This window comes from Dromaius novaehollandiae, chromosome 3 (assembly GCF_036370855.1).
Source record: "Dromaius novaehollandiae isolate bDroNov1 chromosome 3, bDroNov1.hap1, whole genome shotgun sequence".
In the NCBI taxonomy this organism is placed as follows: Eukaryota; Metazoa; Chordata; class Aves; order Casuariiformes; family Dromaiidae; genus Dromaius; species Dromaius novaehollandiae.
The window spans coordinates 44,432,071-44,458,155 of record NC_088100.1 but is presented as its reverse complement, the minus strand read 5'-3'; the positions used below and the strand labels follow the sequence as shown (position 1 = coordinate 44,458,155).

Genomic DNA, 26,085 nt, shown 5'->3' with positions numbered 1-26,085 from the left:
TCTGCACAAAATAGAGGAAAAGGGATGGATTTGTGCATGGCAAAATCCCAGGAATAGAGGCCAGATGCCAGGCAAGGAGACTGAATGTTCGGTTCAGCAGTGAAGACTAAGGCGGCACAGAGAAGACAGACAAGAGATCCAAGGGCAGGGAAGATCCTAGACTCAAACCAGTGTGTGACAAAAACATCAGATTCAGAAAAAAGCAACCAAAAGAATCAACGTCCGTTGAAGCCCACTCTCCCTAGATTTTGGAATAGATATCAAGATCACCAGGTTTCACCTCTTCTTTGTCGAGAAGCATCTCCAGAACACCTGCCTTTGCTTTTTGCTGACTATAATGTATTACGATGGATAATACCTGACAGTAGTATGTTCACTTAGGCATCACAGCTCAGTGTTAATGGTTCCAACTATACTGCTACCCCATGTGATCAGTATAAATCTTCCAGATTGTTGTCCTCTTTTTTTAATCTGTTAAAGTCTTAAAAGTTATATGCCCAGGAAGTAAAGGATACTAAAAGAGTCAAAAAGCTAAACACAGTGATCAAATTAAGAAGTTGCCTATGATGTTCTTATTACAGGAAAAGACACAGGTATTTCTAATTCCAGCACTTCTGAACACTGGGATTCTTTTTTTAATCTCACAGGAATTCTTTTAATATGCCTTTTATTTTTGTGAAAAATAAAACCAACAGGGTAAAAAGATATTGGCAAAAAAAGGAAAGAAAAACCCACTCCCCCAGGACCTTTTTTCCATACTTAAAACATACCCAAGCTTCTATAAACCTGGTTAGTACCATTCCAACAAACTCTTGTATTACAGTGATGCCACTTACTATTGAGCTACAAGCTCCTTTAAGTACAAAAAGAATTTTCACACATAGCTCTTAGTGCCATTCATTAAGTGATTTATAATCTTAAGAAAGTGTGACAGGACCCAAGTTCACTGGAGTTTTGAGGGGGATCCATCCAAACTTTTTCCTTATAATGAACTTCCCAGAGTGACCAGAACACTTTTAAACTGAAAAGCCATATCTGATTACAATATTCAAGAAAAATTCCAGTTTGAAAGAGAAAATCCAAATTAGATATTTAGAACAAACGAAAAAAAAAAGTATAAACAAATACAAATTCTGCCCACTGTGTTTGGCAATGGGGAGAAAGGAGAAGGTTGCCCACCTCCAAGCTTTGTTGCAAACTGCTTGCGGCTTTCTTGATTGCAGTAAATTCTGCAGTCATCTCTGCTTTTTAAGAAGTTTCTCTTTCAGTCATGTAGAGCCTAACAGGCATCTGCTCCCTGTTCCTCTCAGCAGTGTCTCACAGTCTCTCTCCAGCACTGAGAGTTCACAGCTTCTTGCTGCCATTCTCTTTTCCTGCCAGCCCCATCTTCTAGGTGGAAGTTCTCCCTCCAGCATGCTCATTTGCTCCTAGGAAGGAATGATCTCCTCTGCCGTCTTCCATTTGTCCCACATATTAATTAGGTACCATCTCTTCCATGATGGAAAGTTATTTACTTACCATCCACAGTAAGGGGCAGAAAGCTTCTCTCCAGGAGTTTTTTTCCTCCAATTTGTGGCAGGTTCTGTCCCAATTATTACTATTTAATATGATATGATCTATTTCACAGACATAATCTGACAGGACCTACAGGACAGATTGACACTTGACTTTATTTTTTTCCACGAGAAAGAGGCCATTTTGAGAATTTGCAAAGGATTCTCTGAACATCAGTTACACACACGCATGAAGATGAACACAGTGACACTGTCATAGTTAAACATGCAGTGGTAACTGTAAAGATGCTTCCTCTACCATGAAATACCATGCTTATCCTTAAGAAAAAGGCCGTAAGAGTTTATTGGAGGGAAGATGATATAGCAGAGATGTACACTGCATCTTTAATACTGCTGGCTGCATAGCAGTGCTGTCCCACAAAATTGTGATGTGGGTCACGCAAAATCTGAATTTTAGAACTTGTACAGCTAAATCTGCAGCAGCAACTCTTCCCTCAGCTCCCTTTTTTAGGGCTCACAGTCTACCTGAACTGTACTCTTTTTATTCCAAGCTTTCATTAAACCATCCAAAAGTTTCATTCAGAAGTGCTGTAAGCACCATGGTTACAGACTAACAAAGCACTAAGCCTATGCCATTCTGGAAGGACATTGGTTACCCTAGCTACAATCCCTCACTTGTTATCCCTCTGACTGCTGGCCTCTCCCAGCCCTTCACTCCATTTTATACTGCCTTCTGCAGATCAAAAAAAGCTTTTATTGTTTAGAAGAAAATTGAATTTCCATCATCTTCACTAATCTTTTGCTGTAGCCCTTTCTTTTTTATTCACTGCCTATAATATATTTACACAGTTATTACCTCTAAAACATTAACTGGCTAAGCTAGAAAAGAACACAGAAAAGCGTGATCTGGGAGTGTGAAATTAGCACGGAAGAGATCTGGAGGATTTTTTGCACCTCCAAGCCAAAAATATGCAGGAGCTTCACCACAAACAGAGCTGTAGAGTTAAAACTGGGCAAAGAAAACAGAAGACAACAGACTGGACCAAGACAGAAAACTTACTATACCAATCAAAGAAGAAAGAGGTCTCCAAACCATGATAGAGAAGAGAAAATCTTTCTTTTAACTCAGGAGAGGTATCAAGGTGTAGATTTACTGGAGGAACTAACTGTACCTTTTCCCTACTCTCTAAGAGTACAGACTGCTATCATATGTAAGCTTCTGAAGCATTAAGACAGTTGGGAATGGTATGGTATCCATACCATGCCAGGGGAAGCTGTGGTTCACAGATCTACTGGGAACACAAAGGAAAATATCAGGGCACCAAACCTCTCATCAAGAAAAAGAGACGGATACCCTGCCCAAGTTGATGGTAGAGTCGGCATTGTCTTCTCCGCTAGGAATTCATCTGGACCCTTTACCTGGCTTTGCACAAGACAGCTAGACTGTGTTCCAGTCAAGCTACCTAGAAAGTGTCCCATACTGGCCACTGTCATTAATACCCAGTATCAATCCAGCAAACAGAAGTCCCCCTCTCAGAGCAGAAAGAATATATAAGGGAGAGATGGGAGGTAACAGGTAATAAAATCTTAGAAGATTCATTTTGAAGATGTGTATGATGCATTTTATAGTGTGAGTCATATCTTCGACAACATGCTTTAAGAAACTCACTTTAAGGTAATACCTTGCACTACTGTGTAAGATCACTCCAATTAAGCTCCATCAATTAGGCTTTTAGAGAGACATTCCAGTTCTTGTTTGAGACATCAAATATCAATGTACTCTAATCTTTCGCAGAGACAATTACACAATTCATACCTAAAATCCTTTGGATACATACAGATTTCAAGACAGACTGCATGGTTCAACGGATTTTTTGCAAAACCTGCATAAATTCACAAATCATAAGTTGACTGGTATTAGCTGTTGACACATTTGGCAGCCAAAAGAAAAGCCAGTTATAATGACAGGTCTAAAAATGGCATCACCTTCTGCCACATCTCAGCAATAGCCTCATCTGAATAATGGAAATGGATGCAATCTCCCAGTGTACGTAGAGAAGTTACAAAATACATCTATTTAGGGTTCTCCAGTTGCATCAGCTCTGCTTTTAGACTGAACAAACAAGAAAAGGTACACTCAAGTCTGCTATTCCTTAATACCTGTAAACCAAGACTGTAGAAAAAAACCCTTGTACTATAGCCCTGTTTTCAAAATGCCAATTCAACACTGTGGGCCCAACTCCCAGGGCAGTCAGGTCTCCCTATTCCAGGACAACACCCTCATCAGTGGATTACAAGTTCCTGTTCTTGCTCACTCTCCTTCTGACCCAAATTTTACATACTTAATGGGACAATGAGCCACATCAGCAGGAAGGAATGGAGAATTCTCCCACTTGTCTCTATACTGTCTCTAGCCTGGTAGTTATTTTATACTCATCCTACGAGATGAAAGATATGGGTTTGAATCCCCCATTGCACTAAGGACAATTGAACTCAGATCTATTATTAGGTGAGTGCTACATGAACAACTCTGGGATTATTTAATAAAGCCAGGAGAAGATGTATTCTAAGAGAAAGACGTAAAGGACTTTCTTCTTTTGTGAAACAACTTGATGCCTACATTTGTAAACAGATTGTGAATCTAAGCACCCATGAAAGACTTAGTAAAGCCACAGTTACATGCTTACTTCCAGAAGAGGGAAGCATTTTAGAAACACACATCATCTTGATTTCTTTTTTGTATCAGCTGTCTTAGACGTTCTGTTCTTCTCTTCATACACATGCAAACAACTTTTCACTTGTTGAGAATGCTTGTTCTTAAGCATCTATCAATACCCAGGAACTGAACTGGAAACCTCAGCGTTTCTGCAGGGTTTGTGAATACCACTCCTGGTACCAAACCTAAAATGCTTTGTGGAGGTGGTCCTAAATGCCTAACTGAAGTTTCTGAATTGCATTCCAAGCCCTAGAAGCCTATTAGGCCTGGGGAAGCTAAAGAATGCCAAGCATAATTCCTTGCAAACCTCTGGAGCTAAGATTTTGCAGAGGCAACACCTACATACCTGACATTGTGGAAAATAAAATTTAAAAGACTTTAGCAGCATTTATTCCTTTTTTTTTTTTTTTTGATTACAAGGACAATGTTTCCATTATTTGTTAAAAATCACTGAATGCTAGAAATAGCCACTTATAACTCAAATTAAAACCCTGCCTCTTCTATAACTTTGAATGAAATTTAGCTTTTCTTTCTTTTTTTTTTTCCTCTATACACACTTAAACACTGCATAGTAACCCTCACCAAAACCTGAAGTCTTGAGTTTCTTGGGTCAAATATCAAACAGCTACCAATGTTAGCTGGTAACCTCCAAAACTAATTCTACTACAATTAAATAAAAAGAAAGACAGAAGTCTAGTAAGTATTGTATGAGGGTAGAAATGTTCACATTGAGACCATAGACTCATTAACAGGTAATACTCATATACGTTTAACAGCAAAGCAGTATCTTTTCCATTTATTCAAATAAGCATAATTTTAAGGTAGCAGGTCAAAAAAACTACCTACTTCATTTGAACTTCAATCAGTGAAAACTCAAGTTGAAGTTTAGCCATTCATGGTAACTTTAGAAAACTGCAAGTTAGTATGAATTACTAAATCCAGCTTCCCAGCTCAGATCCTAAATGCCCTACCTGTGAACTGAGATCTGAGCTGGCTAGGAAGTATTCTCTCCAGCTCCAAAACTATGAACATACATTAAGATAGGCATGACTACTGCCTTACTACTGCAGAACCCCACTTGGTTTGTGTGACACTCTGTGGTAGAGAAGATTATGAATATATGGTATGTATGCTAGAACATTAGCCCCATATGTCCTATTTATCGCATATTTCAATCTTCTGGGACAGTTCTATCTCTTTAAAAGAGCAGAAGAGAGCAAAAATGGCAAATTCTATCAAAACTATAAAGCATGTATGTGCATGCAAGCATCTCGAAACAGGATCCTACCAGCTTCTCCTGGAGCACACACATGAGTTGTAGCCTTTCTATTTGCTACACCAGCCTAAGAATCCTCTGAACTCCAGGCTAGAACTAATATTGATCCAAAGCAAGTGTACTATAATGCTAAAAAATGATTTTGGCGTTTGCAAGAACAAGTTGGGGTTCTGGGGCATTTTTGGACAGGAAAACTCAAATTTTGTTGCAATCACAATTCGCATGAGATTTGATGATTATTTCAATTTCACTTCATAATAGTAATGCTTTGTAAGCCATACATGTGTGGTACTAACTTTTTTCCTTAAATTAAGCTCAAGAGCTTAATTCAGTTACTATAGATCAGCAGCTAGATGCTTGGCAGGCTAACACAGTATCTCAAATGGCACTAGACATCCATGTTTAAGCAACTGAATTGAGCCCCTGAAAAGGCAGAAGCATTTATTTTATATAACTTAAGTTTTAGAGAGTACTTTTTCTATAGTTTGGATAGAATTTCATCACTCAAGAACAAAAACTGCTAAACAATAAAAGCATTTTGCACACTAGCTCAAGAATCACAAAGACTTTCCCTTTTAAATAACAATGCTGCCAAGTCAAAAGGACAGGAAACAATTTAGAGTATTTCAGAATTGAGCTATACTGAGGGGCCTTCTTGAAAGAGAATTTTGCTAACCTCTGATGGAAGGGAAAGCTGCTGCAAATACTGACTATTCCAAATTAGTCCCCAAAATTGTGAGTATCCATTAACTTACACAAAGTACATCCTACCATTTACTTCAGGTCAAACCTCGCCATCATCAAATTCATCAACAGTTTGAACAAGGTCATTCATAAGAACCACACTGAATTCACAGTTTAACAGTTTGTATTTCTTTCAATCATTTTATAGTAAAATTTCATAGCACACTAGTAGAAACGCTGCTGTATAATTTGTAAAAACTAATGAAATATTTATGGTAGATCACTCCTCCATATGCAGCTAGGCATATGCCTAGCCAATGGCAAGCAGATCTCCAAGAGTACACAAGTATAAAGCATTCCCACTAGTGATGAAAAGAAGAGGAAATTAAATCTTGATTAATCACTTATATTCTAATGATCTTGCAGTAAAAGCAGTGGAGCTCCTTATGCAGTGGGAGAAGTTGCTCAACTTCTCTCTTATGCCTAGGATTTCAGCATGCAACAGGCCTTCACGTTTGGATCTACATAGGAAGAACTGGAAAAGGCAGGCAGCAAGCAAGCCACAGCTGGACAAAGTCACTGGAGAAGATATACTTCACCCAGCACCAAATCAATGGTGTTTAACACACAGCCAGCTTGGCCAGACGTTGCACCTTCCTATGGGCAGGCTTCAAGATAGGGTTCCCGCTGGGCTTGGCAGACACCTCTACCAAAGCCACACTACCAGACAGAGAAGGAATTCAAAAGAAAGGAAATCATGAATTTTAGACGGGTGAACAGTAGCCTTCGGTCTATTCATATCCCAGAAGACACTGAAAATTTTCCTGGATATGGCAAAACCAAAAGTCTGCAAGAGAGCCTGTAAAGGTTTCTTCCCTATGATCTTTTCCCCATGGAAACATTTAAGGAATCTAAATCTGAAAGACCCATGATCTTCTGAACAGTGCAGAGCATACAGTTAGTACTCTTACATTATATAGTCTTTTCTCATATAGCTATTAGGCCTTTTTTTTTTTTTTTTAAGCAGAAAGGAATTTATACTGCAAGTCTCAATTGACTAGATCTTATGCTGTTAATTGTCTTAACAGTGCATTTTATTCTATACACAAAGATCTCACATTAGCATTTTTAATTATTTAAAACACATTAAATATTGCTGGTATCAGCATGATCACAGATTACCTTCCTAATAATCATTCTTGTTCGACTGTAAAGCATTTGATTCCAGCTGCTATGAACTTTTACACAAGCAAAAGCAACTTTTGCTGACATAAAAGAGAGAATCCACTTCTGAAGGGAATGAGAACCAAATTAAACTGCATATACAGTCCCCAAAACAAAACTATTTTACATAGTAGTTTTGATTTGCAAGACATTTCCTAAGCTTTATTTAAAAAGACAAAAATTCTAAAAATATTTACTTTAACTATGCCAGGTTTAGTCATTCCAAAATCCCTGTATAAAACAGCAGTAAATATTTTTCTCAAAGTAATTTTTTAACCAGGTTTTAAAGCAAACTTTTAATTAGATTAACTTGGTACAAGTTTACAAGTTTAGATAAACAGCTTCCAAGTCCCTACGATAACCTTTTCTATGTGTTCCGTACATGACATGACAAATACCTAACATTTGACTTTAATTTTGAAGTCCACAGATGTCAACCCCCCAATTTTTATTTATTTATTTACTTTTTAAAGAGATGATACTGGATTATTTTTTGTTGTTAGTCGTGTTTGTTCCACATACTTCTTGTTATTCAGCTATTCACTTATATTTAATAAATAATAATAATAAAGGATGCAAATATAGGTTTGAAAGATACTTCTCTGCTTTTCAGCACTTTCCTCTTTGACATGGCAGCACTGCTAGTCTGGAAGCAGGCAGAAGCTGTTGCATCCCCACCGTGACCAGCCTTGCTGCATACTCATTTGGTCGTACAACTCTCACGTTATGCTCAAACAACAGACCCCAGTTTTTACCTCTGTATTTATCCTGAGATAGCCAAACAAAGGCTCTTCCCACCCACTTTCAATAAAAGAAGAGTACAAACTACAGATTAACTAAAACTAAAAGCAATCTTATCTTAACATATTAATGAAATTCCATGAATAAAGCTCAACCAGCAAGGCCAGCCTTCTGCAAGATAACCTGAAGCCAGACTCAATAATAGTGCTGGGAATTGAATATTTCCTCAATTTTCCATTATATAAGTGTTATGTAAGTATTTGGAATCCATTTCTCACAGACAGAATAAAATTCCTGGATCTGGAATAGAATTTACCACTCCGCAATTCCTAGAACTTTGTCATCTCATCTACATTCAACATAGCCCAACACAGAGCCTTGCTGAGACATGCAGGTAGTTTCTGAACATGCAAACCACAGAGAACACCACTAACAGTACTGTTCCCCATAGCACTTGCTACTTTGTTCACAGCTAAGTTGGTATTTCTGTGCAGCACAGCCTTGTGCCTGCTAAGGGTATGTTTATATGGAAGGCTTCATCCCTCCTGCAATACAGGTTGTATTTCTTTTTCCTACCATCACGGTCACAAAATCATCTAATCTATGGCTCCAATCTTCCAGATATTCTAGAGAATCCAAAAGATTCTCCATTTGTGAAGATCCCAAAATGGCTTGAGATAGATTTCTGCTCCATGGAGAGCATGAGTAAGAAAAAGAAAGGGGGGGGGGAGGGTGTCACATGTACAGTTGTATGAAAACAGTCAATCCGAGTTATCAAGCTAGGGGTGTACTCTGACACAACTCAGTCACAAAAATTAAACATCAATATAAAAATTGAATAAATGTCCAGAAGTTGGGATTTGGTGTCATTTAACAAACTAATTTACTACTACTAAAAAAAACCTTCTCAGATACACAAATCTATCCTTCAGCTGCACCACTGGAAAAACACTTTGCTCATCTGAATACTGGCTACCAATATAATTTTGTGCAGTAATATTAGACTGAAAATCATAAAAGTCTGAAATATGCCAAGAATACAAAATAATACGGAAAATAATTTCCCAGAGTAAAAAAATAACCCAACTGATTTTAAATACTAAAATAAAAGATTTCCTTGTATGAAATCATTTGTAAGAAGTGCTTTAGCAAACTGCAATATTATAAATAATTAGTAACACACTCAGAACACATAAGAGAAGATCTTGGAAATACTGAGGGGTGATTCAGAAGACTTCTTGCAGAGTTAAACGCTGCAGTTGGAGAAGTTTTTCACCTTTCTCTGAGGCCAGAGTTGGTTAGAATCATTGCATTTGGTTTCCTGAGATCTTCTGAAGACTGCAAACAGAAGAACACGAAAACTTACTGAACTTTTTCCCAGGTTTGCAAACCAGGTTTTCAAGATTCAGAAATAACTTGCTCCTTTTTGGGCACAGTCTATTTCTACTTTTGTAAAACATCAGTAACAGCTCATCTTTTATTTGTTTTCAGTTTGTCATAGAACCACAGTTTGTTATGACTGCTCTCTCCTACACAAAAGCTGGTCAGGATTTCCAAACACCCTTCTGTTTATTTATGGTAAGCTGCAGTGAAAACATTTGCTTGCTCCATTTCAGTGAAAGAAACTGGTAAATAAAAACACTGATTTAATACCTTTTATTGCTCCCTAATAAAAAAAACACTAAGCACAAGAGGCAAAGCAATCAGCTGCTGTCGTTTCTGAAAGGAGTACAAGAAGTTCAGCAGCGATATTGCCTTACAGTATTTCTTTGATTTCCAGATCTGGCTTAGAATATATACAGATTTCTGTGGGGCTGCTTTTTATTTTTATTTTTTATTTTTTTCTTAAAGTTAGTCAATGTTGGGATCTAGTTCACAGTACACCTCCGCCAGCAGTGGTGCCAGCACAACAGAAGGGCAATATGCTGCTGCAGGAGAGCAGGTGGATCAGAAGTATCACAAACACAAGGAAAAACTGCATCACAGCTTTTATTCAGTCATCACCTGTCTATCCAGAGGAGGAGCATGACGGATCATAATCCATTAGATCACATACACTTCATGTAGGGAGAAATAGTGTTTCTTGTGACAGTTAAAAAATGTGCATGCCATACAGATACAGACAGACAGAAAATAAACGTAACTGAGACATGACACAGGGGGCTTTGGGGTTTTTATTTGGGGGGGTATTTTTTTTTTGATAAATGGCTCTGAATTTACAATTGTCGAGATTTTCTTCATTTTTTTTCCCTTAGTCTGAGGCCCATCTTTGCTTTTATTTGGGCACAAACCTCTGCTTCAAAGGCAAACCCCTGAAAAGATCTTCCAACTTTAACCTTTCTTAATCTCTGAACTTTAATTAGGATCAAAAAGTATAATTAGAAAGCAAATGAAAGAGAAGTTTTTAGATGTACATGCCTTCTTCAGGTCTAAATAGAAGCAGCACTTGCGGAAGCCTTGTCCTTGTTTCTCCCTCCCACATACTATACCAACTGGCTTAACCTCTTGACCGCCTCCCCCCCAGAAACACCAAACAAAACCAAACCAAACACCCTTCTCTCCCACTCCAAGCTTCAACTGTCTTGCAGGTTTAGATCACCACAGCTACCCTACCACTTTCTTAAACACAATTTTTTTCTTGCCTGTTCAAGGGATGGTCTGGTTTCCTATGGGTTACTTGGTAATCACATAGTAATACCTCCCACTACCTAGCCTAAAGAACAAGTAGGCCAGGAACTAGAGGTACAACCTATGAAAATTCACTCCATTGGGTTTCTAACAACAATTTTAAATACTCACCAAACACAGACCAATTAAGAGAGATGACAGCAATGGGTAAATTGTAGAAACAATGTATAATTCACAGAAGCAAACTGTGCCATTGAAAACACTTCCACTCCCCTTCTCCCGTGTGCCCCGTGCTCTACCACAGGTTATCGCCCTAGAGTGCAGACACTGCTTTTGCCTCCATGGTACCATTGGGATTAGAGCACAAACACTGGCAGCTGAAACTCCTACAGACACCCCATGACAGTGCCTATAACCAGCTGAGATGCAGGTACATACCCTATTCTACCAGCTCTACTACATGAACAGAGCTGGGAGGCAGAAAGCTGGAGGCGTTTATGTTTTAAACCACCATAAACCACAGCTGATAAGGCAAGGATATTAGAGACCTAATTCTCTTCATTTATCCAGCAACACCACTAAATCAATTCAAGTTCAACAGTGCAAAGAATTGCTTATAATGAGCAGGGACCATGAATTCATACAGCCCATTTAGAAGTTTTCCTCCCTTTAAGATTCCTTAGAGTTGCACTACGCCAGATTTGGAATGCCACAAGAAACGTCAACAGCCACAAGAAACGTCAACAGCCACAAGAAACATAAGCTGTACTGGTTTTGTGCATCACTTGTTCTTGTCTTTGATAATGCTCTTCTGTCCTGTCCAGAAATCCGCAGCATGGAATGAGACCCCATAAAGCACCTAATATAAAAGATCTGTTCAAAAAGTCTTAAAGAAAATGGGCAATCCTAATAAAAAATAAAACAGCATGCTTCAAACTGAACATATGCTTGAGGACCCAATCACAAGAGAGCTTCACACATTAGAAGACCAGCCCTGGCTACACAAACATTGTGGATTTTGACTTGCTTGCTATAAAGCTCCCATTTCTGTTCCACTTCCTTTCATAATTCTCCTCCTCTTCCGTAAGTACACAAAGCATATCCAGTCCTTTATTATTTATATTTCTGTAGCTCCTATGCCTTTGCACTTCTAACAGTGACCCTGTTTGGGGATGAGGCATATACATGAAAAGTATGAAATTACACAGTGGCATCTCATCATTCCAATTTCCTAAGCACTTTCCCAGTGAGCAAATTCATCAGCCAGTCTGCAAAACTCAGACTGCAACAGTATTTTAATGTAACCGCACTGAGCATGAGCACTAGGGGTACAGCACTCTCCAATGCACTCTGTACTCCTGCTCCACTAAGACCCTGCCAAAAAGCCATTCTCTTTCCTTCCTGTTTGTTTGCTTGTGTTTTCTTCTGAAGGAGGAAAAAAGTGGAAGCTGAACTAAGGAATATACCTGACCCACAGCACAGATCCTGTTACCCCACTAAAGAGGTTCCATGCTTCAGTTCAACCTATAGCTCTTGATATCTCTACTTAGATCAAAGTCACAGTTCTTTTCTGGAAACTTCACCTCAGTTCTTTTCCTCCTGTACACACCTAAAATAAAGGCCACTTTGATTGAAAGGAGGTTTTCAAAACTAAGTATCATAGAGAAGATACAAGAAACATGCAAATGATGCACCCCTTCAAAAAGAGAATCCTTTTATTTGCTATTATTGCTATAAAGACACCATTATTTTCAAGTTTGTATTAGATTGGGCAGTTTGGGGGGGGGGGGAATGTATTCAAAGCCTATCACCGCTTAAAATTTTAGCTGTTTGGAAAACACGTTTAGTACCAATTTTGGTACTGACTTTCAAAAAGAAATCTGAAAAGAATGCATGCTAAATATCCTGACATTACCTTTACAGGTTTTATCTGATTTGTCTTGATAAGCCAGGTAGAGTTCCGGTCTAGCTGACTAAGAGCAACAGCCCTTTTAACTTTATTTCACCTGAAGTGAACCCTGACGAAAAATGTTTCAGACATAATAAGGCCAGAAGCTTGCTCACGTCCACTTCACAATTCTTTATTAATCTAAGCAATACTGTTTTTCCTTGAACCATTTTTTTTTTTAAATCATACAGGACAGAAATCTAATTTTATCAACTCAGCAGAAATGGACCTCAACATTCCTAGCTGTGATACCTGCACAGCAAAAGCCCTCCATTGTCCAAAGTAGTGATGTCAGTAATTTATTTCAAGTGTATCCTTACTGAACAGTGCAATCAAAGGTGATTCCAGAGGTATAAAGGGATTAGAAAAATTGAAGATTAAAGTGTTTAGACTACCAGGGAAAGCACACACATGCACACTTACACTTTAAAGAAATGTCCTAAGTCATCACAGCTCTTAGGAGAAACACAACAGTAAATTAGGCTATAACATCACCTCCTCTATACCTTTAGCACCACCACTATACATATAAAATCATTCCTGTGGAGAAAAATAAAGACAAGTAGTTGCAAAACAGGACAGCCTTCAGAACATATTGATAGATCAAATTACATTTACAGTATTTTTCCCCACATAAAGCTTGTTCTCTACAATTAAAGGTTTTCTTCCACATTAGTACAGCTTATTGCTATAGAAATTTTGGCACAGAACAGATTCTCCATTTACATAATTGTTCAGAGTACTCATAAATGTAAAGAAAAGTTATACATATTTTCAAGTATTACTGATATTCTGAAAGCCTCTGATTTATTTTACTCATAAATTGAAATATTCTATTGTTTTCTCATTACACACTTCAGTTCTATGGGCAAGACTGATGAGACCAAGTCAATAGCTTCAAAACGGCATGTACATAAATACAGTCTGAATGGCACTCGTAACCAAGACATTTTATGGAATAACACCTTTCATTTCTCAAACCAATGGAGAGATATTTTCAAGAGTTAGATTTGTACGTATGTGTATAAAGAGATATCAGTTACTACCCAACTTCCACAGAGAGTTTTCCCTTTGAGTGATTTAATTCTCCACTGACAGTATGGAGCCCAAAAGATATTCTAGTTCAGCTCATACACGCAAAACCTCTGCTCCTGAGAAAGAAAGCCAAATATTAACAATCCACAGAGAGTCTGCTGAAAGACCTCAACATCAAAGCTTAGCTATGTCCAAGCATTCCATAGTCAAAAGGGCAATTAAAACACAAATCTTCCCCCACTGATAAAATCTTGGCAAAAAACAATTTTCCGGTTCTACTCTTGGCCAGATTGCTCAGCAGACAACAGCACAGAGTTCCTCCCCAAGTGCTGGAAACTAGAAAGGCTGTGGCCAAGACTACGGAGTAGCACCTGCCCTCAACAGGCTGCAGCTCCCTTCTGGCCTGCAAAAGATGTTTCCATCCTACAACTGCCAGGCAGATTCAGGGTGGCCAGTGCAGATGGGAACACTCAGAACAAAGAGTTTCAAAGCACTCATGGTCTCCCAGCTTAAACTGCCAAACTCTATCACCATCTTCAAAACTTCCACCACCAAACTTCAGCACCACTTCACTTTCTCCTCTTGAAACTACCTCCTAGAGCTGTTTGTTGTCCTTGGAATTTCTTCATGGATTCAGCAGGAATGTCCCTCAGCAGACAACCTCCTAAGCAAGTTTCATTTTAACTTGAAGATAATGATTGCTTAAGGCCTAAAATTCAGTCAGAGGCAAAGACCAACCCAGGAGTCGACACAGAAAGAAAAAAAAAAAGTGTGTGGGGGGGAATGAAAAGCATCTGTTCTTTAGTCTCCTTAAGATATCACAATTTGATAATGAAAACTTCAAAAATCCAACAGAAATCAAGTTAGCAGAAGCCTGTAGAACAAAAGAAGTAATTGTGTGTACTCATCTACAAGCAAGCACTCTTTCAAGTACGTAAGCATATACAGCAACAGAAACAGCGTCCAACCTCATTTGGTCTCTTAAGTGGTCAAAATGTCAACAAAAATCAGAAAGCAAAAAGGTGAAAACTTAGAGAAACTGCTACATCAAGAATCCCATGGGTCTTTCCCTATTCAGTAGAATTCTGAGATGATTCAAGAAACCAGGGAGACACTACCAAGACCAGTCAGCAGTGTCTGTGTGTGTGCATGCATGCGTGTGCACACATGCGTGTGCCCTCAGGCTCCTAAAAACGGAATAATTTGCTAGGATAACCCTGTAATTTTCACCCTCTGGATACTGTTCCTCTGACTATCTCCAAAGGAGCAAGGAACACAATTTCAGAAACATGGTGGATTTAAACAGATTAAAAAAATACAACAAAAAAAAAAAAAAAAGGAAACAAGTTCGGGGGGGGGGGGGGGGGGGGTTGGTCTTTCCCAATCGGTTCTGGAGTAATCTAGAGTCCTCAGAGTACAGAACACACTGAGAAGTGCCATATGAAAGTCTAGACAGATGAGTAATCTGAGGATAAATCCCTATACTAACAAGAACTGAAGTGAGACAACTGCATGTTTACTATAGGGGAGCATAATTATAGCATATAACATATATGCTTGCTCAGTTGCTTCTGATAACACTGTCAACTGTTCTCGCCTGTTTAAATTAATTTCATTTTTCACTTCATCCAATTCCCATTTCTAGTCCAACTTGTAATCATCATTTCCCTGTACCAGTGTGGCAATAAATTACTGCCATTCTTGGCCATTAACTTAATCATAGTCTAGTCAGCAGAGTCAATCAAAAGCACCACAGCAGTGCCACAGATTTCATACTGAAGAGGTTCCTTTTCACTGTGTTGTAGAAGCTCATTTCACACTGACATTAACCACCAATCACCACGTCATCAGTGTCAGAAGCTACATTATACCACTATCTGAATTTTTTTAGGCACGAGCAACACATTCTGAATTTTAAAAAAAGTGATGGGGATAATACCCACTTTTTTAAGTGAACGCTGAATTTTCTCAGGTCGACTCCAGCTCACTTTACTTTGCAAACACCCAGTGAACCACGCAAGCCTAGATTTTTATTTGCTGCAAATGCTTACACTATATTTTTTTCTTACCATAAACTGCAAATTTATTGCTCCTCTTAATACTAAGAAAATGATCCGAAACAGGAAAAAAAACTTTCTTGATGTTATTCTAATTTCTTTGTGTGTTCAAATTCAAATCCTGAGCCAAATTAATCTATAACATGCAGCAATACACCGACTTTTTAAATAGGAATTGCCATCGTGAACGCAGCTGTTCATGCTCTTCTAACAGAGAAGACAAACTCAAGTAAGATTAGAGCTCAGTTAGACAATGTCATGCAATCCTGGGCTGGTAATCTGAGGCAAGATTGCACACTTTCTGTTCAGTGCCAATTTAAATTCAATTGCTTCCAAGCTTGTTTTCAAAAAAAGGTCCAGATATTTCAATTTTGGATAGTCACCTTTACTTTTAGGATATCGCATGATTTTATGACAGTCAAGACAATGCTTAACCACAGAGAATATCAGATTAATATAACATGCTGATCTATAAAGTGTTAAATAGATAACACTCCTATTTCCATACTAAAATTCCCTTCCTTATAAGCACTTTGCTCTCTCTCAGAACTAAATGCGTAACATACCTGCAAATCTAACTGGATCATTTTTGAAGCAACACAGATGCCACTTCTTTCTCCCCATTTTTTTTGTTTTGTTTTGAACAATGAGTGTACCACTTTGCCCACATCTACCAACTCAATAGCTGTCCAAAGGCAAATTTGCTCCACATATGCCAAAACAGGAAAAAACAGGGGACCTTTAGTTGTTCACATGCACAACAGACCACAATCCTAATGATACTTTAATAAATACTGTGAACACAAAGATCTTATGCTTGAGAAAGATTAGCTGGTACAACTGCGTTATTTTCAGTGTCCTAGTACAACAAGATCTTTTTATTCCATACAGTTGCTCAGACTATCCATACTTACTTTAGTACTTCATACATAACTGCAAAGTGCTTTATGAACGCTGTCAAATTATTCAGAATCTGAAAAGCACACAAAAGATGAAAGCAGTTCTCCTGGAACATTTTGAATGTTAAATAAGAATGTCTCTCTTTAATCATTCGTAAATTTGAATAAAACAAAGATCTTACTGAGTAGCTATATACTGCTAGATATTTAAGTATTTGTGGTAACCATATTCTTTGTTCAGTGCATCACTGCATTTATTTAAGGTTTAGTTAAATAATAAACTTGGGTTTCAGATACAAACCTCTAACCAATTGCTGAACATCCTTTGGAGGCCTTGCCCTCAGCAACTGCTTCATGTAAGCAGATACCAGAACGAATGGGAATTGGCAAGGTTACAGTAGATCCCTCATGTGCTACAGTTAGCAGGATTCTGGTGTCTGGGTCTAATCCTGATCTTTTGATGACTAAAGGAAAGTTGTCATTAGCATTTACGCAAGTAAGACTAACCCCAATGTCCTTCTGAAACATTTCTAAGACATCCTCTTCCCTCGCCCCACAGAAACAGATTAATTCATAGCAAGCTAAAAATGTATTAACACCACTTGCTAAGATCAACACCTGTACTTTAACCCTCTGTGCTTATTTTAAACTGTAGCTCTATTTCTTCTACATTTTATTGTATTGTACAGCACCAAGCATACTGCTTCTCAGTGTTGGCATGTGTAGGCTACGCATGTCAATCGTCAGCAGAGTCCCACTGGAGACTATGGAGCCAATGCAGCGCAGTCTGCAGGCTGCATTCACCCTCCAGCAACGTCCAGGCAGATTTGCAGCAACGAGCAGTCTGCGACCTGCAGCATCGGAGGAACTCGTGAATTTTAACAGAAGTGTTGCAGATTCAACAAACAGGAAATTTACTGGTGCAGCTGAGAACCAAATCTTCCCTTGCTCTGACCTATGTATTTAACTACCTGAGTAGCACCTTGGAAATCCCTCGGATTGCAAATTTAATCTTCCAGTAATTTAAGAGCTGCAAGGCAGCCTAGCTCCCTTTTCGAGATAGGGGATCTGGCATACTAAAATACCCAGAAAGGAGCAAAAGCTTGTTTTTGTCGCTCAACAGGGGAGCTGTAAGTCTGGCTACAAGAAAAGAACCGCTCCACGGACTAGAGACGCATTTTCGTGCCGCGTAGAAACAGCAGAGCCATGTTTTAAGAAACAGCAACAAACCAGCCACCCGCAAACACGCAGCGCCCCCGTCGAGGCGAGAGCGCGATTTCCGCGCAGCGACGCCGCCGGGCTCAGGACGCCCTCGGTACCCCGGAACACCCCCAGAGCTGCCCCCGGCTCCGGGGCACCCTCCTCGCCTGCCCGCGTCCTGCCCTGAAGTCAAACTAAGCCGACAGCGGGACGCGGCGGGCGGCCGCCTCCCTCCCGCTGAGGCGGGCGCCGCCGGCGACCGTTACGCGGGCCGTTACCCCGGGGCGGCCCGAGAGGGTCGGCGCTGCTGTTTGAATCGTCTCCGTGGCAACGCGGGACCGCGGCCCCCTTTCCTCCCCCCGCCGGCCCGAAGGCGGCTTTGCCGAGGACTCCGCCGAGGCAGCCGGGCGGCCGCGCCGAGGGCCGAGGCAAGGGCCGGCACCTGGCCGCCACCCGCCCCCGCGCTGCCCCCGGCTCGCCCAGCCGCCGGGCCGCCTCGTCCCGGCTAGGTAAGCGGCGCGGCGGCGGGCGCCTCGCTCACCTCACGGCGGGCGCGGGGCCGCCCGTGCGCGCCGCGGCGGCGCCCTCCAGCCCGCTCCCGCGGCGGCGGGGAGGCGACAAGCCGCGGCGAAGGGACCCGCGCGCCACAGACGCGCCCGCCCGGCTGTGCAGCTCCGGCTGCCCGGGCGGAGCGTCCCAGCCCCTCCCCGCCCCGCTCCGCCCAGTGCGCAGCGGCGGCCCGGGAGCCCCCGCAAAGCCCGGCGCGGACGCGCTGCACCTGCCGGAGGAGGAGCCGCGAGGTGGGGCAGACCCGGCCCGGCCCCTCCGCTCCGCTCCCGCGGTCGCTGCCCTCCGGCGAGGAGCCCCGCGGGGTCTCGGGCCGGAGGCTGCGGCAGCGCTGGAGAGGGCGGCAAGGCCGTAGGCGGAGCGCCTGAGGGGCTCCTGTGGCCGCCGGGAGGGCAGGGGCAAGAGGGCCGTCAGCCCGGCAGAGGCTGGGGAGGAGGATTTGGGGAACAAGAAATGAGGCGGAAGGGAGAAGGGGGAGTTCTCCAGAAGGGCAGGCCCACGGCAGGGTGAGGGCCCTGGGGGCTGTTTAGGATTTTAAAGCATCTGTCTGCTTTAAGGGCTGTTAAGGGCTTTGATGTGGCTTTTTAAAAACCTCACAGCAAGAGTGAGGAGACCTCTCTGAGATGAAAACTGCTGCATAATGACATGCTGCAACACTGAATTTTCTAGATGCTGTCTTTGGGAAGACACAGGATTACCAGCCTTTGCAATGAAGTAACACCCAGGGCTTTTCTCTCAACCTGGCCTCCCCAAACCATAAGGGTGGTATGAGCTCTTCTTTTTCCCCCCAGCTCACCAGATCTCACAGCTGTGAAGAACATTCAGTTCACACTATAAGTTCAAAAACTGAAAGAGAATTAAAAAAGAAATTCAGTGATTATTAAGCCAATCACATAACTGAGCAACACTGGACATTGTTTTAAAATATAAGAGGAAATACTATTTTGAGAATTGTTTGGAGCAGCTCTAGTTTCAACAGAGTCCATGTTCTCTTACTGGACTTTTGAACAGACTCTTTCAGGAGCCAGTTCCCATCTTCTGATCTGTATAGTTAATACAAAAACTGCCTTCATCTCCAATATATTTTTATATTATTTTTTAAATACATGTTGCATTAGAGCAGTTCAAGCCTTTTTCAGCTGACAAAGCCCAAAACATTTTTCCAGAGAGTGGGGGCCTTTAGTTAAGCCTACTGACAGATGAGTTGTTTTACTTTAAGGTGTCCATGAAAGCCATTGAAAAATGCCTCAGTTCCTCATCTGCAGAGTGGATATTGGAAACTAGACAGTCAGTTCAGAGGGTGTACAACCCAAGATGCTGTATATAATGCATTTTCTGTAGTAATGCAAAGCTTCTCCAAGTCAAGCCTCAAGCAGATTGGTACTGATGCAGTGCAATACTAGGCAGAGATACCAAATTGTGTTTCAAAACAGAGGCATGAAGATACAGCCATGCTCAAGTTAATTACCACTGCTTCTATAGGGACCAGTTAACTCATGCAAGACAACACTGTTGTGGCTATATTACTTTTTCTTGAAGGAATATTTCGATCAGTGTGAGCTTAGGCATGCCCACATCTTGCTGCACTACACAGTATGGACATGACAAGGGAAGTGATGAGCAGAATCTCACTATGCTCAGTTTTGAGCCACTGTAACCAGAAACCTAGCAGGAACTGGAGCATGGAGCTGCAGGAGTCACAGCACCAGTAGCTGAGGTGAGTGGTGCAAGGAGCAGGCAGTTGGCAGGAATCTGAAGGGCTGCGAGAGCAATGCAGGACACTCAGCGCTTCACCTCTCCCCCAGCAGACACGTTGAGGCCCACATAGCTTCCCTGAACTTCCAGGGTGGCAGCAGCGCTAAGGAGGAGAAGGGCAAGAACATCCAGGTGATGGTTTTAACACCTCAGAACATAAAGCAATGGAGGACTTATAGACAAGACATCAAGAAAGACTTATACATTTGATGTGGTTTCTGGAGCTCAGGCAAAGCAGACTGATGTATACAGGAGTGCTGTGTGTCCCACTTTAAATGAAGTTATTATGGGTTACAATTGTACAGTGTTTATGGTCAAACTGGTACTGGACAGACCTTCACAATGGAAGGGGAACATAATGAAGAAATCTGAAGTTAACCAGAAGCTGATAAAAAGAACTCTTATTAGGGAATATGTTGAAGAGACTGAGCATCTGAACCGAGACCTGACTGCTGCATGAGAAGCAAATGGACTCTGTATTTCCCTTGAAAATTAATGAAGCCCTTAAGCTGACAGCTGAGGAAGAACAAATTGCAGAGTATATTGACATAATCAGTGCCACAGAGGAAGAGGTGAAAAGAATCACTAAACCACTCACAATTAATAAAAAAGAACCTGAACAATGTAAAACAGATCTGTAAATCAAGGAGAAAGAAATGGAAGAAACACAGATCTGCAAGAAGACAAGAGTCATCTGGCTGAGGTTCACATACACTTTCAGTTTTGGAAAACACTGAAGAAAAGCTTCACAGCATAGCTAGCAAGTTGCTTAGTACTATTGATACAAAAGATATATCTGGTCTCTGTGCAAAACTGGCTCGTAAGAAGGCTGTTAACACAATGCTATCGTCCAAATACATCTGCAGGAGAAACAAATGTCCTGTTCAACAAAATACAAGATTCAGTTAGTGAGAACAATTTGAAGCAAGAACAGTTGTGGTCATCTTACACAAATTTTATAGGTGACCTCCTATCCACCAGTTCTTTGGCAGGTAATATCTTTGCATCAGCATCTTTTACCTCCGTTAAAGAATTGGAACCTGAAGTTTCAATGTGTCTTAAAAAATACTGCAACACGAGACTGTCATTTCATAGTAAAGCTGAGCTTTTGAGGTTGCTTGAGGACCATACATCTGGATTAGGAAGAGCATTAAATAGCTTTACACCAGTGGTGGAAATTTGTCCTCAGGCTAAACTGTCAGTTTCAGACTAACATGGGGAAATATTCTGCTGTGGCTGATGAGGTGGAGAGCCATAAAAAGGAAATGAATAATTCCTTTGGAGATCTCTGTCTCACTCTTAAAAAATTACAAGAAGAAACAGCCAGTGTTTTTACTCTGCTTTAGAATGATTACACGAATTTAAAAAAAGTGGAAGTGACAAGGCTTGCGCATACAAGGGGGCAACTGAATTAATGTCTTCACTGCAAAGCCAGCTGGACCTGACGGCTCAGGAAACTCAGAACTTAGCTGGTCTACCAGCAAAAAAATCAAAGTTTGAAGACCACCATCACTGCTGTGCAAGAAGATGTTAACTGGAAAACTACAGACCTAATCAATAGTACAACTTCTAACCACAACGAATTTATTGCATCTCTAGATAATTTCTCTCCAGAGCCTAGGGACATAAATGGTGAAAACAAGAAGATGCTAAAGGAATCCACTGGCCACTGTCAGCAAATTCTCAGCAATCTCACAAATGTGTCTCAGGATACTCATAAATGGAGTGAATTTATAACTGCCGAGATAATCAGGTTTACTGATCAGCAGCTGTCCTCCTTCAGCAATGACAAACAACTTCAGTTTTTATGAAAGGAAATAGAAGGTTTATAGTTGAGGTGGATATTTTGTATTGTGTATCTTGTTCTACATTAAGTTGCATAGATGTGGTTTGGCACTACCACAGCCTATGAGTAGATTGTACTTTAGACTACTGTCTATCAATAATACAAATACTCTTTTGTGTTCAAAGATACTTAACATATTTCCAGCACAGAAATGAGCTAACTGATGGTTTTAAAAGCTTTGGAAGTCACTCATGAGAGCTATGAACCAACAGCCTATACTGACCTCAAAGAAAGAAAGAAAATGTCATGTTTCTGCCAGCCATGTTCAGACTCTCCACATCCATGCTCTCATTTAGAGGCCTTACATGAATGGCCATGCTAAAAAAAAATCTGCTTATCCATTTCCAGTATGTGCTGACTAAAAGCCAATCAATAAGTAAGAACTTATTCAAAGAGTGGAATTGTGCTATAGCTATTGGAAGCTGGTAGGTAGACAACAAGCAGTTCTGTATAACAACAGGGAAATAGAATGGATTTATTTATTAGAACTTCTCTCAAGAACAACAGTGAATTGCAGTCTGTGGCATTTACAAAGTGTGTGACCGCTGAAGACAGAAAAATTATCCTTAAATCTATATTTAGATACAGGTTTAATCTATCTATAAATATATATATATAAATGTTTATATTTAATCTATATTTAGATATAGATTTAAGAATAATTTTTCTGTCTTCAATGGTCATGCACTTTAACTTGTCAGGCTCTTTTATATTATATATATATATTAAAGCTTATATTGCTACATATACTCCCTTAGATATCTTTTATAAGTCTGACTTCAGAGATTGGCATCAGTGTCATTTCTCTATCACTACAACACATGGCAGTCTTCCCTGCTGCCAAAACATGGCCATGTTTCAGCCGCAGGGTACAGATGAGTTGAACTTAAAAACCAAGACTGTTTTCAAACATAGATACAGAATTTTATTTTTCCTCTTCTGACATCATAATGGAAAAGTAAATTCATAATTCCATCTCTATGCTCTTACTGGAAGCTCTACAAACACTGCAGTGCCTGGTTATTGACAGTAGAAAAAGAAGAGTTTTATCCAGAGGTGCTAGTTGAAGCTTTTTGATAACATCTAAAATGCTAAACAGTCACTATCTCAGGACATACATCACTCAGCTGTCCATACTGAAAACTTTTCCGTTCAGATCCCAGCACGGATTTGCAAGATTCTGAATCTTATGGTGATTTATGGTAAATTTCCCACATAACCACAAGTTACTGCAACCTCTGCAGTAGCCAGAGAAATCCTAGTTACATTTGGTTACTGCCACTATCTTGAGTAAAATCATAAAAATATTGAACACTAAACTAAGTTCTGAGCAGTTTGCTCAGCTGAGCATTTCCCATATTACACTGTAGTACCACAAGCATATAAAGCAACTAAATAGAAAAACAGTCCAGCATAAAAAAAAAAAAGAAAAATTACTGTCTCCAATACTTGTTCTCCAAACTCATAACCAGAGCTAGAAGAAAACCCATAAGCACTTGGGTGCACTAAAACAGGCACCTCAGTTCTGCTTACTGGGTGGAGTGGACAAACACCAATTGCATGACAGTACCTGCTGAAAAGGAGCTCAGTGGCCAAAAGTAAAAAAGGGAGAAACTTATCTTCTCTGTAGTAGATACATACATAGCAGTGTTAACTATAATATCAGAGTTATCTAGATTGCTGCTTTGACCTGGTTCTTTCATTTAGAACAGATTTAGCCAGATGAGATGACATTCCTCATAGGAAAAAGTAAGCCTCCAGATGGGTAGCAGGGTGGATAAGGTCCTGTTTTGAACTTCGCAATGCTCTCTCTGCTATGCATGGTATTCTGAATACAGTTCTAGATGCAGCACTTAACATTTACATCAAGGGAGAAAAAAGTGAGAGTCAGGGAACTATAAAAACAGTTTGCGCAGCAACCCATGTAGCACTGTTGATGGGTAAATTGCTGGCTACTGAAGGTTAAAAATTCTTTTATTCCTTCTTTCTCCCTTTTTCAATTTCTCCCTACTCCCAAAGAAAAATATAGCAGGCTCAATTGGATGCTGCTTTAAAAAAATCATTCTCAGCTTCTGAACTGTTGAAATCAAATAGTCTGGCATGCTAAATGTGACAATCCACAGCTTTTATTCCTGCGAAGTAGGAGGTGTATTTCCAACATCAAACAAGCATATCATACTGCTAGTACTCGGAAGCTGTAGTTGTTCCATTTAGCATGTGGCTGCTGCAAGAGCAGCCAGAGACTGTCCTGCAGGAGTTCCACAGCGAAAGGAAAAGGACCACAGAGCGACTGGCAAAGGAAGAGCAGGGGTAGACACTGCGGCAAAATGGTCATGAAGAGCAAGAGAGACCAGAAACTCCTGGAATGCTTTCCCCACTGTGGTAGATGAGCCAGTACATATAACGCTTTACTGAGTTTGCTGCAAGCCTTGGCACCATCACTGTGGCTAATAAAAGTCTAGGTCTCAGCACTTTGCAGGCATTTTGTTTTCAAAGCCAGCGTACCTCAGGAACCAGAGCCTTTTCAGATTACTGATCCTTTAGCATCTTCTAACATTCAGTTTCTTCCTACAGTGGAAAGTAGCATGGAGACAGTGAAGATCTGAAAGAATGACTGAATGTTTTGAAGCATTCTTAATTCTGGAACGATAAGATAAACAATCCTCTCCCTATCCGTACAGACAAGAAAAGAGAACAAGAGGCATCAACTATTATCAGCTAGTCTAATACAGTCAAGAAAAGTGGACAAACTTTTGGAGACACAGTCCTTCCACTATCCATCTAGGTTGCATAAAATCAGCCTAGAGCTCTCCTCATAGAAAACACTGACTACCAGAGTTTATATGAAATGCTTCCCTCTTCTGGTGCTAACAAATTTCCTTTACTTGTGATCCCCAGTTCAGGACTGCCTCTTAAGGAGAGGTGTTAATTAAATCTCTAGGATTCAGGCACTTCACAGACTCTGGATGTGCCCTCTAGGAATACATACGAAAAAGCTAAACAGGGCTCATTCTAGAGTGATCAGAGGATATGCAAGTCCCATTAGATTGGGAGATAAAAGATGAGTGACAGTGGCATGATGAAGAACAATCATCTAGAAAAAAATAAAAGCTGCATTTTACAAGGAATCCTGCATTTCTAGTGCACAGTGCACACTACAGAGGAAGGCAGTCTTTGTCCCCTAGGCTAGAATACGAGAGATTGTTCAATCTGTTCCATGTAGACTCGTCATATAGTCAATGATAAGAGGAAGACCCTTAGTACATCAGCACACCTCTCTTCATTGACAAAATAGAAAACATCCCTAAGTTTGCCACCAAAGTCTTGAAACTCCTCAGCTACTTTCTGGATCATGATTGGACTTGATATGCATGCTAAGCTGCTTACTCACCCTCTTAAACTCTGGGGTATCTGAGAAATAATAGAGTGAAATAGATGTCTAGGGGATTAAGCAGCAGTTGAATACTGGCTTTCAGGGTCACCATTCCAGACCTACATACATTCCACTGTACTACCCATTTAGGACCCTAAACCCTTTTTTATAGTTGATTCTTGGTCTTTCACAACTGTGCCTGTATTTGTCACCATATAAAAACCATGTAAAAATACTTTCCTAACTCTAGGGTTTTGTAAAATTGGACATACAGAAATTGCAAGGACTACAGAAGAAGAGTAACATAAGTATCTTAGAAATAGAAAGGCTGTATGTTTTTTATCAGAGTAACCTGAAGTGGAAAACATAGCTTGTACTCTCATGATTCTGCTTGTTAATGTTTTGGCTTTTATATTATTATGAAAGAATTGAAAATACGACCTGACTAGGATACAGACAAGTCTTGAGTCCTGATTCCAACTTAAAATGTTTTACTAGGATTGCAGAAAAATAATCATAATAATTTACAATGACTGTTCCAAAAAATGGTACTGTAATTGCATTATACCAAAGGCAAAAAGTTTTGCTTACAACTGGTAAATGGCATGGGTAGCATCATAGT

The 26,085-nt window shown here is 40.3% G+C and overlaps 1 protein-coding gene and 1 pseudogene across 4 annotated transcripts in view; one reads left to right on the top strand and one right to left on the bottom strand.

Moving 5' to 3' along the window:
• KLHL32 (kelch like family member 32) overlaps nt 1-18,601 on the bottom strand; it is a 127,061-nt gene extending 108,460 nt beyond the window's left edge. For all 4 annotated transcript variants that reach the window (XM_064508799.1, XM_064508801.1, XM_064508800.1 and 1 more), the window contains exon 1: nt 18,464-18,601. The gene's annotated coding sequence lies outside the window, so the exon portion shown is untranslated. The remainder of the gene's footprint in view (nt 1-18,463) is intronic.
• Nucleotides 18,602-20,530: 1,929 nt separating this feature from the next.
• On the top strand, nt 20,531-22,055 carry LOC112996570 (kinesin-like protein KIF11; annotated as a pseudogene).
• Nucleotides 22,056-26,085: the final 4,030 nt, after the last annotated feature.